This window comes from Monodon monoceros, unplaced genomic scaffold, assembly GCF_005190385.1.
Source record: "Monodon monoceros isolate NGI ecotype Baffin Bay Population unplaced genomic scaffold, NGI_Narwhal_1 Super_Scaffold_15, whole genome shotgun sequence".
NCBI lineage: Eukaryota > Metazoa > Chordata > Mammalia > Artiodactyla > Monodontidae > Monodon > Monodon monoceros.
This window is the reverse complement of record NW_021703771.1, coordinates 27278287-27295287: the sequence shown is the minus strand read 5'-3', so window position 1 is coordinate 27295287 and position 17001 is coordinate 27278287.

Sequence of the window (17001 nt, the reverse complement as noted above, 5' to 3'; positions counted from 1 at the left end):
AAGATTAAAATGATTTCACAAGTTTCTTCTTGCCTATTTAATGTGTCTACTAGAAAATTTTTAAAAGATATGATTTGCATTTGTGGCTCACATATAATTTCTATTGGACAATATTGTTCTATACTTCTTAATCTCTCTCAATTCAACTACAAATACAAAATGAGAGAATACAGTGTGTGTGTGTGTGTGTGTGTGTGTGTGTGTGTTGGCATGCTTTGAATTATTAACAAGTTAGTAATCATATTGTTTCCCCTCATCCATCTAGAGCTTTTGTCTGATCCTAAATTTAAAATACTAAATACCAGTGACATATCATGACAGTACTTTTAGCTTCTTTATACACATAAAATGAATATTAAATAGAGTACATTATGGAGTGGAATTGCCATTTTATTTCTAAATAGAGAAAATATTTTGTAGAAGTATAGAGTAAATCTTGGAACATTTTCCCCTAACTTTTATACAGCACTCTCTTAAGAAGAGAGAGCAATTTAAAGCATACGTCGCAGATGTTACAAGTATTATTTTAATGAGCTTTCAAATATTGATACCATTTATCATGTAAAATCTTCTGAACTCTGAGATCATGTTGAAATTCCATAAAATATATTATTACAGTGTTCATGTTTAGTAATGTGGTACTTGCTGAATTTTGTACACAATTCTAAATTAGAAAATATAAATAAAGATTGTCTTTAACTTTATAATAATAAATATTTACATCATTCTTTCCATGAAAGGAATCATGAAAGGGAAGAACCTGCAACCAAGAATACTCTATCCAGCAAGGCCCTCATTCAGATTTGATAGAAAAATCAAAAGCTTTACAGACAAGCAAAAACTAAGAGAATTCAGCACCACCAAACCAGCTTTGCAACAAATGCTTAAGGAGCTTCTCTAAGAGAAAAAGCAACAACTAGAAACAGGAAAATTAAGAATGGAAAAGCTCATTGGTAAAGGCAAATATACAGTAAAGGTAGGAAATCATCCACACACAAATATGATATCAAAACCAGCAATTGTGAGAAGAGGAGAGCACAAATGTAGGATATTGGAACTGCATTGACATGTACACACTGCTGTATTTAAAATAGATAACCAACAGGGACCAACTGTAAAAAATAAAAATAAATTAAAAATAGAAAGGAATCATTTGAAATGATTATGTGCCAAATACTTTCCTAAGTTGAATTCTCACAATAAAACTATAATTGTTTACTATAAATACTCTTTTTTTTACAAACCAGGCGACAGATATACAGAGAGGTTGACTAACTTATACAACGTCTCCCAGCTAGTCAAAGAGTAGATTGGGGATTCAGCCCTGGAAGTCTGGTACCAAAGTCTCTACCTAATCATCATGATATACTCTCTCTCCTAGCAAGGATATTTTGATAATATTTTGATCATATTTCATATCTAAACTATTTTGATAATCATAAAATATAGCTCATTATAATTACATTTAAACTTTATAATTATACTTTTTAACAAAATAAAACAGACTAACGTATTGAACACTGACCATGTGCCAGAGATAGTGATAAGAACTTTGCATTTATTATCTTGTTAAATCTCACAACTGGGACCCCCAATTTAAGAATGAGGAAGTTGACAACTCCATAGGTTGAGAGCACAAGCCCTGATTGTGCCTGAGGCCAAAATCCTGCTCTTTACTGCATAGAACTAGAGACAAATTGCAAGAGATAAAATCTTGGATGTTTGGAGACCACCAAATATAGAGTGGTGATGTGAATTTAAATATAGGACTTGCGGCAAAATTTAATATGAAGTAAAGAAAGGACAAACTACTGGGCATAAGAACAGAGAATGAGAAAAAATAAGTGAAAATGCACAAATAGAAGCTAACTTTAAAAAATAATTGGTTCTTTCATTTAACCATATAAGTGGAAAAAAAATGAGTTCCAAGAGAAAATCAGATGGTAAAGATATAGGAATATATGTAAAATTCTTATATATTACAGTATATATTCCTTTGAAGTTACTCATTATATAGTATCTTTATAATGATTATCTTTATGATCTTTATACTAGTTTGAGATGTTCACATTTGTTTTAACTAGGTCACCTTCAGTGCGTTCTTGAATACAAACTGCTTTTGATTCTTTGAAATATGTGCTCTGAGGCCCTGAAGGAGGTTTTCTGGACAAAGAGGAATTATCATGCTCTTGTTATTATTTGCTATTTTCCTGTGGGTTTCACTTAAAGGTTGACTGAGCCAAACTCTGTAACATCCCTATTCTAGAAAGATTCAATCCATTTGGTAATTAGTGAGATAGGGACTTTGGTGGTTAGTAGAGCAGGTAGTAAAGATATTTATGGCTTGCACAATATAAGAGGTTATAAAACCACAAGATCAGATCTCTTCACTTCACCCTTTTTGCCTGTGGTCTTTAGGACATTGTAAGTGAACTAATTGCTCTTTGTAGCAAAGAGCGTGAACTCAGATTACGAGCAGTGGGCAGTAGGCATGTGCAGCTATGTGTTTAAATGTACTCGAAGGTTAATAATGTCAGAGAAAGGAAACAAATGTTATTTATGAGGACCTTGTTGGGTTTAGACTCTGCATTATAACATGGTGTCCTCACAACAACTCTCTAAAACAGGTATTATTACCTTTTTACATTTGGGAAACTAAGGGACAGGGAGGTTAGATAACTTGTCAAATAACACACAGCAAATAACTAATGGGATTGGGCCTCAAACTCCAGTCTTTTTTATTTTAAAACTCAGTTGCTGCAAATCAGCAGTTCCTCAGGGGAATACAACTTAGCTGAAGACTTACAAATTCTCACCCATGTATTCTTTAGTCTTTTAGAAAACACAAATTTACAGCCAGCTCCACACTTGACACATAGTGGACTGAAAGCTACTGGTTTGGGGCTTCATTTTTGGAAACACCGCTATCATAAGCAAAAAGGAATTTATTTGGACTTTGTCTCAGAATGACTAATCAAAAAAATTATCAGATACCTCAAAGACGAATAGCATAGTGGCAGACATAGGCCACACAACTGAGTGTTTTGTACTACATTTTCTTTTTGAATTTTATTATTTTTTTATACAGCAGGTTCTTATTAGTTATCCATTTTATACATATTATGTATATATGTCAATCCCAATCTCCCAATTCATCACACCACCACCCACCCTCCCGCCGCTTTCCCCCCTTGGTGTCCATACATTTGCTCTCTACATCTGTGTCTCAATTTCTGCCCTGCAAAACGGTTCATCTGTACCATTTTTCTAGGTTCCACATATATGAGTTAATATACAATATTTGTTTTTCTCTTTCTGACTTATTTCACTCTGTATGACAGTCTCTAGATTCATCCACATCTCTACAAATGACCTAATTTCGTTCCTTTCTATGGCTGAGTAGTACTCCATTGTATATATGTACCACATCTTCTTTATCCATTCACCTGTTGATGGGCATTTAGGTTGCTTCCATGACCTGGCTATTGTAAAGAGTGCTGCAATGAACATTGGGGTGCATGTGTCTTTTTCAATTATGGTTTTCTCTAGGTATATGCCCAGTAGTGGCATTGCTGGGTCATATGGTAGTTCTATTTTTAGTTTTTTAAGGAACCTCCATACTGTTCTCCATAGTGGCTGTATCAATTTACATTCCCACCAACAGTGCAAGTGGGTTCCTTTTTCTCCACACCCTCTCCAGCATTTGTTGTTTGTAGATCTTCTGATGATGCCCATTCTAACTGGTGTGAGGTGATACCTCATGGTAGTTTTAATTTGCATTTCTCTAATAATTAGTGATGTTGAGCAGCTTTTTATGTGCTTCTTGACCATCTGTATGTCTTCTTTGGAGAAATGCCTTTTTAGGTCTTCTGCCCATTTTTGGATTCGTTTTTTTTTTTTTAATATTGAGCAGCATGAGCTGTTTATATATTTTGGAGATTAATCCTTTGTCCGTTGATTTGTTTGCAAATATTTTCTCCCATTCTGAGGGTTGTATTTTCATCTTGTTTGCTTTGCAAAAGCTTTTAAGTTTCATTAGGTCCCATTTTTTTATTTTTGTTTTTATTTCCATTACTCTAGGAGGTGGATCAAAAGAGATCTTGCTGTGATTTATGTCAAAGAGTGCTTTTCCTATGTTTTCCTCTAAGAGTTTTATAGTGTCTGGTCTTACATTTAGGTCTCTAATCCATTTTGAGTTTATTTTTTTTATGGTGTGAGGGAGTGTTCTACTTTCATTCTCCTACATGTAGCTGCCCAGTTTTCCCAGCACCACTTACTGAAGAGACTGTCTTTTTTCCATTGTATATCCTTGCCTCCTTTATCATATTTTAGTTGACCATAGGTACATGAGTTTATCTCTCGGCTTTTTATACTGTTCCATTGATCTATATTTCTGTTTTTGTGCCAGTACCATTATTGTCATGATTACTGTAGCTTTGTAGTATAGACTGAAGTCAGGGATTCTGATTCCTCCAGCTCCATTTTTTTCCTTCAAGATTGTTTTGGCTATTCGGGGTCTTTTGTGTCTCCATTCAAATTTTAAGATTTTTTGTTCTAGTTCTGTAAAAAAAATGCCATTGGTAATTTGATAGGGATTGCACTGAATCTGTAGATTGCTTTGGGTAGTATAGTCATTTTCACAATATTGAATCTTCCAATCCAAGAACATGGTATATCTCTCCATCTGTTGGTATCATCTTTAATTTCTTTCATCAGTGTCTCATAGTTTTCTGCATACAGGTCTTTTGTCTCCCTAGGTAGGTTTATTCCTAGGTATTTTATTATTTTTGTTGCAACGGTAAATGGGAGTGTTTCCTTAATTTCTCTTCCAGAATTTTCATCATTAATGTATAGGAATGCAAGAGATTCTGTGCATTAATTTTGGATCCTGAAACTTTACCGAATTCACTGATTAGCTCTAGTAATTTTCTGGTGGCATCTTTAGGATTCTCTATGTATAGTATGATGTCATCTGCAAACAGTGACAGTTTTACTTCTTCTATTCCAATTTGTATTCCTTTTATTTCTTTTTCTTCTCTGATGGACATGGGTAGGACTTCCAAAACTATGTTGAATAATAGTGGTGAGAGTGGACATCCTTGTCTTCTTCCTTATCTTAGAGGAAATGCTTTCAGTTTTTCACCATTGAGAATAATGTTGGCTGTGGGTTTGTCATATATGGCCTTTATTATGTTGAGGTAGGTTCCCTCTATGCCCACTTTCTGTAGAGTTTTTATCATAAATAGGTGTTGAATTTTGTCAAAAGCTTTTTCTGCATCTATTGAGATGATCATATAGTTTTTCTTCTTCAATTTGTTAATATGGTGTATCACATCGATTGATTTGCATATATTGAAGGATCCTCACATCCCTGAGATAAATCCCACTTGATCATGGTGTATGATCCTTTTAGTATGCTTTTGGATTCTGTTGTTTTGTATTTTGTTGAGGATTTTTGCATCTATGTTCATCAGTTATATTGGCCTGTAGTATTCTTTCTTTGTGACATCTTTGTCTGGTTTTGGTATCAGGGTGATGGTGGCTTCATAGAATGAGTTTAGGAGTGTTCCTTCCTCTGCCGATTTTTTGAAGAGTTTAGAAGGATGGGTGTGAGCTCTTCTCTAAATGTTTGATAGAATTCACCTGTGAAGCCATTTGTGCCTGGACTTTTGTTTGTTGGAAGATTTTTAATCACAGTTTGAATTTCATTACTTGTGCTTGGTCTGTTCATATTTTCTCTTTCTTCCTGGTCCAGTCTTGGAAGGTTATACCTTTGTAAAAATTTGTCCATTTCTTCCAGGTTGTCCATTTTGTTGACATAGAGTTGCTTTTAGTAGTCTCTTAGGATGCTGTATATTTCTGCTGTGTCTGTTGTAACTTCTCCTTTTTCATTTCTAATTTGTTGATCTGAGTCCTCTCCCTCTTTTTCTTGATGAGTTTGGCTAATGGTTTATCAATGTTGTTTATCTTCTCAAAGAACCAGGTGAAGTTTTATTGATCTTTGCTATTGTTTTCTTTGTTCCTATTTCATTTATTTCTGCTCTGATCTTTATGATTTCTTTCCTTCTGCTAACTTTGGGTTTTGTTTGTTCTTCTTTCTCTAGTTCCTTTAGGTGTAAGGTTGGATTGCTTATTTGAGATTTTTCTTGTTTCTTGAGGTAGGCTTGTATTAGTATAAACTTCCTTCTTAGAACTGCTTTTGCTGCATCCCATAGGTTTTGGATCATCGTGTTTTCATTGTCGTTTGTCTCTAGGTATTTGATTTCCTCTTTGATTTCTTCAGTGATCCCTTGGTTATTTAGTAATGTATTGTTTAGCCTCCACGTATTTGTGTTTTTTACGTTTTTGTCCCTGTAACTGATTTCTAATCTCATAGCGTTGTGGTCAAAAAAGATGCTTGATATGATTTCAATTTTCTTAAGTTTACTGAGGCTTGATTTGTGATCCAAGATGTGAACTATCATGGAGAATGTTCCACGCGCACTTGAGAAGAAAGTGTAATCTGCTGTTTTTGGAAGGAATGTCCTATAAATATCAATTAAATCTATCTGGTCTATTGTGTCATTTAAAGCTTGTGTTTCCTTATTAATTTTCTGTTTGGATGTAAGTGTCCATTGGTATAAGTGAGGTGTTAAAGTCCCCCACTATTATTGTGTTACTGTCGATTTCCTCTTTTATAGCTGTTAGCAGTTGCCTTATGCATTGAGGTGCTCCTATGTTGGGTGCATATATAATTATAATTTTTATGGTTTCTTCTTGGATGGATCCTTTGATCATTATGTAGTGTCCTTCCTTGTCTCTTGTAACATTCCTTATTTTAAAGTCTATTTTATCTGATATGAGTATTGCTACTCAAGCTTTCTTTTGATTTCCGTTTGCATGGAATATCGTTTTTCATCCCCTAACTTTCAGTCTGTATGTGTCCCTATGTCTGAAGTGGGTCTCTTGTAGACAGCATATATATGGGTCTTGTTTTTGTATCCATTCGGGGAGCCTGTGTCCATTGGTTGGAGCATTTAATCCATGCACGTTTAAGGTAATTATCAATATGTATGTTCCCACAACCATTTTCTTAATTGTTTTGGGTTTGTTTTTTGTAGGTCCTTTTCTTCTCTTGTGTTTCCCACTTAGAGAAGTTCCTTTAGCATTTGTTGTATAGCTGGTTTGATGGTGCTGAATTCTCTTAGCTTTTGCTTGTCTGTAAATCTTTTGATTTCTCCATCGAATCTGAATGAGATCCTTGCCGGGTAGAGTAATCTTCATTGTAAGTTCTTCCCTTTCATCACTTTAAATATATCATGCCACTCCCTTCTGGCTTGTAGAGCTTCTGCTGAGAAATCAGCTGTTAACCTTATGGGGGTTCCTTTGTATGTTATTTGTCGTTTTCCTCTTGCTGCTTTCAATAATTTTTCTTTGTCTTTAATTTTTGCCAATTTGATTACTATGTGTCTCGGCGTGTTTCTCTTTGGGTTTATCTTGTATGGGACTCTGTGCTTACTGGACTTGGGTGGCTATTTCCTTTCCCATGTTATGGAAGTTTTCGACTATAATCTCTTCAAATATTTTCTTGGGTCCTTTCTCTCTCTCTTCTCCTTCTGGGACCCCTACAATGTGAATGTTGTTGAGTTTAATGTTGTCCCAGAGGTCTCTTAGGCTGTCTTCATTTCTTTTCATTCTTTTTTCTTTACTCTGTTCCACAGCAGTGAACTCCACCATTCTGTCTTCCAGGTCACTTATCCGTTCTTCTGCCTCAGTTATTCTCCTATAGATTCCTTGTAGTGTATTTTTCATTTCAGTTACTGTATTGTTCATCTCTGATTGTTTGTTCTTTAATTCTTCTAGGTCCTTGTTAAACACTTCTTGCATCTTCTCGATCGTTGCCTCCATTCTTTTTCCGAGGTCCTGGATCATCTTCACTATCATTATTCTGAATTGTTTTTCTGGAAGGTTGCCTATCTCCACTTCATTTAGTTGTTTTTCTGGCGTTTTCTCTTGTTCCTTCATCTGGTACATAGCCCTCTGCCTTTTCATCTTGCTATCTTTCTGTGAATGTGGTTTTTGTTCCATAGGCTGCAGGATTGTAGTTCTTCTTGCTTCTGCTGTCTGCCCTCTGGTGGATTAGGCTATCTAAGAGGCTTGTGCAAGTTTCCTGATGGGAGGGACTGGTGGTGGGTAGAGTTGGTTGTTGCTCTGGTAGGCAGAGCTCAGTAAAACTTTGATCCACTTGTCTGCTGATTGGTGGGGCTGGGTTCCCTCCCTATTGCTTGTTTGGCCTGAGGCGACCCAACACTGGAGCCTACCTGGGCTCTTTGGTGGGGCTAATGGCAGACTCTGTGAGGGTTCATGCTAAGGAGTACTTCTTAGAACTTCTGATGCCAATGTCCTTGTCCTCACAGTGAGACACAGCCACCCCCTGCCTCTGCAGGAGACCCTCCAACACTAGCAGGTAGGTCTGGTTCAGTCTCCTATGGGGCCACTGCTCCTTCCCCTGTGTCCTTATATGCACACTACTTTGTGTGTGCCCTCCAAGAGTGGAGTCTCTGTTTCCCCCAGTCCTGTTGAAGTCCTGTAGTCAAATCCCACTAGCCTTCAAAGTCTGATAGTCTAGGAATTCCTCCTCCTGTTGCCAGACCCCCAGGTTGGGAAGCCTGATGTGGGGCTCAGAACCTTCACTCCAGTGGGTGGACTTCTGTGGTATAAGTGTTCTCCAGTTTGTGAGTCACCCACCCAGCAGTTAAGGGATTTGATTTTATTGTGATTGCGCCTCTCCTACCATCTCATTGTGGCTTCCCCTTTGTCTTTGGATGTGGGGTATTGTTTTTGGTGAGTTCCAGTGTCTTCCTGTTGATGACTGTTCAACAGTTAGTTGTGATTCCGGTGCTCTCACAAGAGGGAGTGAGAGTGCGTCCTTTTACTCCGCCATCTTGAACCAATCTTCCTGTACTACATTTTCTGAGAACGCTGTCCTATCTTTCCACCTATAGCAACTATCAGTAGGAAATATTCTCCATATCTGCTGATATTTTTTTCAGTGGAATTTTATGATAGCATCACGCTCCTCCATTTCATCCTCCCACTCATTCTGTCCCTGAGTCCCGGGAAGGAGTGACATATAGGTGGTGAATTTGAGAAGGGTGCTGTGTGCTTGGCTTGGCATTGCCCTTCTTTCCTCTTAGGAAGCCAGTCAGCCTGCAGACAGCATGTTCTCTCTCATTCCTCCTGAGAGGCTGGGCTCCTGCATGAGCCAACCCTGTTGTGGCTGGAGGTGCATGATTGTCCACTTTTGGTCTCAGGTGATGCATTTCAATCTCATATGAAGCTCTGTCTCCCAACCTAAACTTGATCAGCAATAAAGGTGATATTTTAGTTCTTATGTTATAGTACTTTTTATTTTCTCTCTTGGTTCAGAAATTGAAAGGATAATACAGGTGGTATTTCTCTTATCCCCCATATGGTTTTATTTTCTGAGAAAACTAAGGAATGAAAGAAGCAGTGGAATTTACAGACTTAACAGGTGGAGAGGTTTTGCTGTGCTTGGCTTTGGACTTCCCTGTGTGGACAGCAAACTGTGATTTTAGCAGCGTGTCAGTACAAATCATAGGTTAGGTGGGATTTTATAGTTGTGAGGTTTAAGATGACCACCGACATTTAATCTTGGTGGGTGATGGTGCTTATATTGACTCTGTTCACAGCCCATGACTATTCCTCTGGGGACCTCCATACTCATAAAACAAGTGTAGCCTTCCTCCTCTCATTCCCTGACAGCAAAAGTTGAAAGATACACAATTTGCCTAACTTAAAAATGATGTGAGGGTGAGAATCTTGAACAAGATTTCCAGCTGGCTGTGCCTCAGGTTGCAGCCTGAGAGGTAACACACCATTTCTAAGAACGACTGACTTAAGCTAAGGCTGGACGAAGTGGGAAACACTTTAGGATAAACATGAGGGGGCTTTTAATAAGTTCCTTAGAGATGTATATGAGTGGGGGATTTAAATGGCCAGGATCTGTATTCCCATTTATTATGAAACAGTGAGGCTCTAGCTTTATTTTGTTAGTGCTAAGCTTAGCCTGACTTTTTAACATTAGGTGTCTCAATTTTGTCCTGCATTCAAGTCCAGGAAGAAAACTTTGGAGAGACCAATTTTGAAGTCAAGGGAATAGTGTGGTGGTGCAGGTATTGTCTGCTTCCTGAGGGAACACGACTGAGAAATTTAAAAAATTCAACACAGAATTAAATACCATGACCTACAGAGCACACAGAAGGCTCTTTGGCTCTCATGGTCCATAAAGACACAGATTTCAGAATCAGCAGTAGTAGCTTCCATCCAGAAATCTGCTCAGGGTGACTTTGCTGCTGAAGCAGTAAGGTAAGGAGAAAGCTAGACCTAGGAGGCATACATCTCAGGCTTAAACAATTCCCTAACAGACAATCACAGAAATTTTTGTGGTGTACACACTAAAAATGCTTTTATTCATAAGGCATTTTAGGGGTTCTATAACGAGAGCAACCTGCAATGCAGAGTGACAATCATGAACCGATAGTTCACAGGAGGTGGTGTGAATACACTGGATTGAATGTATATTAGTATCCTATTGCTGCTGTCACAAATTACCATACATGCAGCGGCTTAAAACAACACAAATTTCTTATCTTATACTTCTGGAGGTCAGAAGTCTGAAATGAGTCTTATGGGCTAAAATCAAGGTGTTGGCATGCCTCCGTTCCTTACGGAGGCTCTAGGGCAGAATCTGTTTCCTTGCCTTTTCCAGATTCTAGAGGCTGCCTGCATGTTTTGGCTCATGGACCCTTTCTTCATCTTCAGACTCTGCATCAGTCCAGTCTCTGCTTCCATCATCACATCTGCTTTCTACTTGGAACCTCCTGATTCCCTCTCATAAGGACTCTTGTGATTACATCGGGTCCACCTGCATAATCCAGGATTATCTCCCCATCTCAAGACTCTTAATTTAATAAGATCTACAAAGTCCCTTTGCCAGGTAACTAATAGGTTTATAGGTCCAGAAATTAGGATGTGGTTATCTTTGGGGTGATTATTTAGCCTAACACCACAACAAAAAGTGTCTCAAATAAAATCTTGTGACTAGTGTGCCATGCTCACAATGCTGTTTGAGAGGAGATGAATATCTTTATGCATTTTGTTATTGGAGTATTAATTGTCATTTAATCTAATGGAAGGGACTCTGAGATATTAGTGAATATAGTCGGACATTACTTGGGATAGAAAGTACAATAAGAAAATATTTTTCATTTCTGACTAAATCATGGCCTTGGATTTAATGTGCTATCCTTAGTCATTTCTGAAGTTTGGAGGTCAATAGATAAAAAGGCAAATGTGGAGACAGGAAGGTCCTCAAGGAAGCAGTGACCCCATGGATGATGTAACATGGGTTCCCTCTCCTAAGGGGCCTGAGTACACAAAGAATGATTTAAGAGTAAGGATTAGCCCATAGGTGAAGACAATTAGAAGCTGGGGAATATTAAGAAGGCTTTCTCCTCCAGTTCTGATATTTCCTTCCTTGTTTGAGATAGCCCAGTTTGTATAACACATGGTCTTTCTCCTCCCATTTACTTAATCCTCCTCCTCTGGAAAGTTGAGGTGATTTATCTGGATGGTATATTTTAAAAGAATAACTGGGAGGGTTTGGTTCAACTTCAGTCTTCTAAATTCTTTGAAGTCCACCTGCTCACAGAGAGCTGTGGTCTTTATTTTTTCCTAGGGCCAGTTCTCTTGATATGGAGAGAGGCCTGCCTTATTCCAGCACTACTGTAATTTGGTAGATATGCCTTATTAATTCTAGGGTTCAGTTAGCATACCCATTCGTCCTATTTCTCAATTTATAAAACATCCAGTGGGAATGGAGGATGTTATTTATTTGGTCACCTTAAAGATCACAGAAACAGTGAGAACAAAACAGAGATTTAGCTCAGGATTTCCATGCAGCATCTGTGCTTCAGCAAACTGTTTTCTGAGATGTTTTCTCAGGAAAGTTGTTTTATATTCAAATATTTTTGGAAAACAAAGTTGAACAAGAGTTTTATTTTACAATTTCATTTAATCTACATTAGGAATTCTCAAAGTCTTTGATATGCTATTAGGTATTGTGATTCTCTGAAGCATATGGAGTTTTTGAAATTTATTTGTTTTTCCATAGACCATTGTTTGTTTTTCCATAGATTGTTTTTGCTCCCCTGGGGTTTAAAAACTTATATACAATATTTGGAAACTTGACTATTGGGTTAAATAATGCTTTCCAAATATACTTGACTTTTTATTCAAATGAAACTTCTTCAATTACCTTGGAAAAATCATACCCCGAAGAATTTTTAACATGTATAGGTATACACAATAACTAAAATAACTAATGAAGCCTGCCATTTTGAAAAAATACAGAGCTATATTTTCTGCATTAATGAAAATAAAAAATGGTTTAAGAACTGTTTATTAAGTTTGTAAACTATGATGAAAACTTGCTTAATGAACTACCCAGTACATTTAATATCACAGGTCACAAAACTCCAAGTGAGAAAATGCACACTACATTTAACCTCATGAGCTAAAAAACTCCAAATGAGTTTCTGTGCATTGGCAATGACATGAGAAAAAACTGCTTTGTTGTGCATTTGCTAACTGTGGGAGGTTTCTTTTGGTTTCATAATGAAGGTAGCTGATGTCACATTTTCTCCTTTGTGTTTGGATTTCTTAAAAAAGCATCAACTCAAGAAGTTAGAAAAGCAAATCTTGGATGAACTTAAAGAAGAAGGCATAAATAAAATAATAGTAGAAATTAATATAACAGAAAAAAAATATCAAAAAGACAAGAGCATCAAATAGACAAGAGTATCATATCCAATACCTGATTCCTTAAAAGACTAATAAAATAAACAAATTAAATTCAATATTAATTAAGAGAAAAAAGAAATCACAAAGAAGTAATAAAGAGAATTTAAAAACACAAAACTATATGAGAAATAAAACTAAAAATTACAAGTGATTACAAAAACAGCTTTGCATCATTAAGCTTGAAAGATTAGAAGATTAATTTCCTTGAAAATGTAATTTAAAAATCCTGTTTTAAAAAGAAATCTAAAAATGGCAAAGGCATTCCCGAGTTAAAATTTTTCCTACCCCAAATTCCAAACACAGTTTTTATAGGCAAGCTGATATCAAGAGAGATATGAGTCCTAACTTTTATAAGCTCTCTAGGCAATAAAGTAGAAGATTCACAAACTCATTTACTGGATGTAATATAATTTTGAAACAAAAAGAAAGATATCAAACTGTGAAAGGAAAATTATACAAAACATCACTCTGATATAAATATAAAATCCTGTAAGCACATTGACAAAAGGAATTCAGAAGTAGCTCAAAAAAAGAAAAAGATACATGACTAGATTTACTTGCAAGCCATAAAAAATCCATTAATATAAATCTCAACATTACAGGGAAAAACTCATATCAATGTGACTGCAATGATTTGATAGTTGCCAAAAGCAGTTGAACTATTCAAAGCTCACTTGTGATTGATGAAATAAAAAGCAAAACTTTTTGTTAACTAGGATGTGAGGCTTAAGATCCTGGTCAAAGTAAATCAGCCACCCCACCCCCATTCTCTATTTCTATTTCTACAGCTTTTTCAACTGAATGGAAGCAACTGATATTGGAAACAATTGATTTAATTTTGTAATATGGCAGGAATTCCTGTTAATAACACTTTTTTCAGCAATGTACTGGAGGTAGTGAGTGAAATAAATCAAGAGAAATAAAATATATGACTGAATAAAACCCAAACCTTACATAAATAATTGAGGAGGATACACTGCCACACTTTACTACCTAATAAAAAACTCAAAAAGTTTGATGGAGGAAAGATCCATACTTAAAAATCAATTCTATTTCTTAAATTGGTAATAAGTTGTTAGAATATGAAGTTTTTTAAAAGGCAAAATTCATAATAGCAAAAAATTTATTATCTAGAAATGATTTATATAAAACTGTAAAACCTTGGGTGGCAAAAATCTAATTTTTGTTTGTTTATATAAACAATATAATTAACCAATTTTTTGTACCTTTTATTCGGCAATAAATGATATTGTTCATAGGGCTTCCGTAGTGGCACAGTGGTTGAGGGTCCACCTGCCGATGCAGGGGACACGGGTTCGTGCCCCGGTCCGGGAAGATCCCACATACCATGGAGCGGCTGGGCCCGTGAGCCATGGCCGCTGAGCCTGTGCGTCCGGAGCCTGTGCTCCGCAACAGGAGAGGCCACAGCAGTGAGAGGCCCACGTACCGCAAAAAAAAAAAAAAAAAAAAAAATAATATTGCTCATATATACTTATATATGCAATCAAAATATAAAAACTCATTCTGAAATGGTATATATCAAGTGCAGAACAGTGGTTATTTCTACAGAAGGAGCATACAGGTGACAATGTACATTTTAAAGAACTTTTTAAACAGATCTGATTTATTTTTAAGAGGGTTTTTTAAGGAGAGATTTTGAAGAGATTTGTATTTCCTTACGGCACCAGGAACAATTGTATCTAACTTTTAAATTTGTTTCCAATATCTTCTGTAAAGCATCACTTCGTCACAAGAAGAGTAGCACATAGTGTTTTTCTTGATCACTGGCAAGGCACAACTGTGGACTAATTTTTTTCCCCAGAAATTTAAGTGATAAAACTCTACAATCTCTTTAAATCTTCTTTTTAGCCACAATTGATCAAGGTCAGATTTGTAATTGTAAAACAATAAATTAGCTAACGTTTAATTTGGGGTCGATTCATTGATCTTGGTGTCCCTGGGATAACATTTGAATCAACAGTGACAGCAAACTTTGATTTTGAAATAGTCCTTTCTCCTATAACCTAGGCCCCATGAAGTATATTTTAAATATTTTACAAATAATATAAGGCCCCAAATAATAACCCCAAGTTACCCATTTGTTAATGGTGAATAACCATTTATGGATACCTCAGTTTGTGCTGCCTAAATGTGCTTCATTAAAGAAGAAGTGTACATTTCCTATGGGGCGTGATCTCAGTTAAATTCTCACATGAACTGTATGAAGATTCTTTTCATTTTACAATTAAGGAACAATTTGTTTAATAAAGGTTAAGTAACTTTCTCAAGTATGCATGGGCAGATTTTTTAAAAGGGCTCATAAATTGTAGCAGGAAGTTAAACCCACATTATCTGACTCTAAATTCTGGGCTGGTTCCACTATATATTACTAAATATGAAAACACAGCAATGTTTGATTATGGTGTCTTAGGCTGGATGTTGACCTACTTTGGAGGGTCATTATCAAGAACAAAGTATATTTCTACTTATGCTGGGAATTTGCCATAGGTTTGTTTTTTCTTTATTCCTGCTCAGTGTCTTTGATCCATCACATTCCGGAGGAAAGATGACTCAGCAATAAAACCTGTGATGGACTGCCTGGGCTGATACACTCCGATCCATAAAGGTTGGAAGTACTGCTGCATACTGGCAGCTGTAGGTATTGCAATGCTCCCTCTCCCTGACATGAATGCAGTCCCAGATTTGCTTGCTTTCTCGGTATCTCTAGCTCTAGCTTTCACTTTTCCTTTCTTTCTCATACATGTTCTATGACATAGGTTCTCCCTGATGATGGATTTTGATGGAATACACATTTTTGTAATTGAATTTTCAGAAAAATATGCCTTCTAAAATTCAACTACCTGCTGTGATACTTTAAACATCTCAAAATTGTCAAGATTAGGAGGTCACTGTAGGTTTCAATACTATTTTTAAAAGGTTAATGTTCACATTAAAAAAATTATGGCTTAGTTTGATTTCTACTGTTAGTTTGATTTGTGGCTTCAGAATCATCATAGGTTTGATGATATAAGGTTATGGACTTGGAATTATCAAAATTAATGTCTTATTTTCATAAGACTTTATGTATTAATGAAATCTTATATATAACATTCTTCTCCAAATTTTATATATTAGACACTAAATATTAAGAGGTTCTCAAAGCAAATGAAAATGATCAAGACCAAGAATAAAACATTTTAAGTTCTGCTGTCTTCTCTATAATTCTAAAAAATTGTCAGTCATGTTGATGAAATATACTTTGAGGATGTCATGGGTCCAGTACTTAGGGAAACTATGATATCTCCATGTCCTTCCCCTTTTTTACCAATCCCTCTTATTACACTTTATTTTTTTTTATAGAAGAAAGAATAATATTAAAAATAAGCTCAGGTGAGTTATTTTTTTCTTATTTTTTTAAAAGCAGAATCACTATTGTCCTAAAAAAGAGTAAAATGAAATTGAATTAATAAAATGTATATACTTTAATTTTTCATATGGTAGACTGGGATAATACAGGCAAGAAATCATATTCAATGGAAGTAATGGGAATCCCTTATTGTGAACTTCCTACATGAATAACACTTTCATTTAATCTCAAGTAATCTTCACAGCAAACTCACTCTTCACACTTCAGTATTATTGTCATTGCTATATTCCAGGAAGCAATACAAGCTGTTGCTTGCCCAAGGTCAGGTAGCTAGTAAACGTGCAGTCAAGATATAGACCCAACATAGAGAATCCTAAAGATGCTACCAGAAAACTACTAGAGCTAATCAATGAATTTGGTAAAGTAGCAGGATACAAAATTAATGCACAGAAATCTCTGGCATTCCTATACACTAATGATGAAAAATCTAAAATTGAAATCAAGAAAACACTCCCATTTACCACTGCAACAAAAAGAATAAAATATCTAGGAATAAACCTACCTAAGGAGACAAAAGACCTGTATGCAGAAAATTATAAGACACTGATGAAAGAAATTAAAGATGATACAAATAGATGGAGGGATATACCATGTTCTTGGATTGGAAGAATCAACATTGTGAAAATGACTCTACCACCCAAAGCAATCTACAGATTCAATGCAATCCCTATCAAACTACCACCGGCATTTTTCACAGAACTAGAACAAAA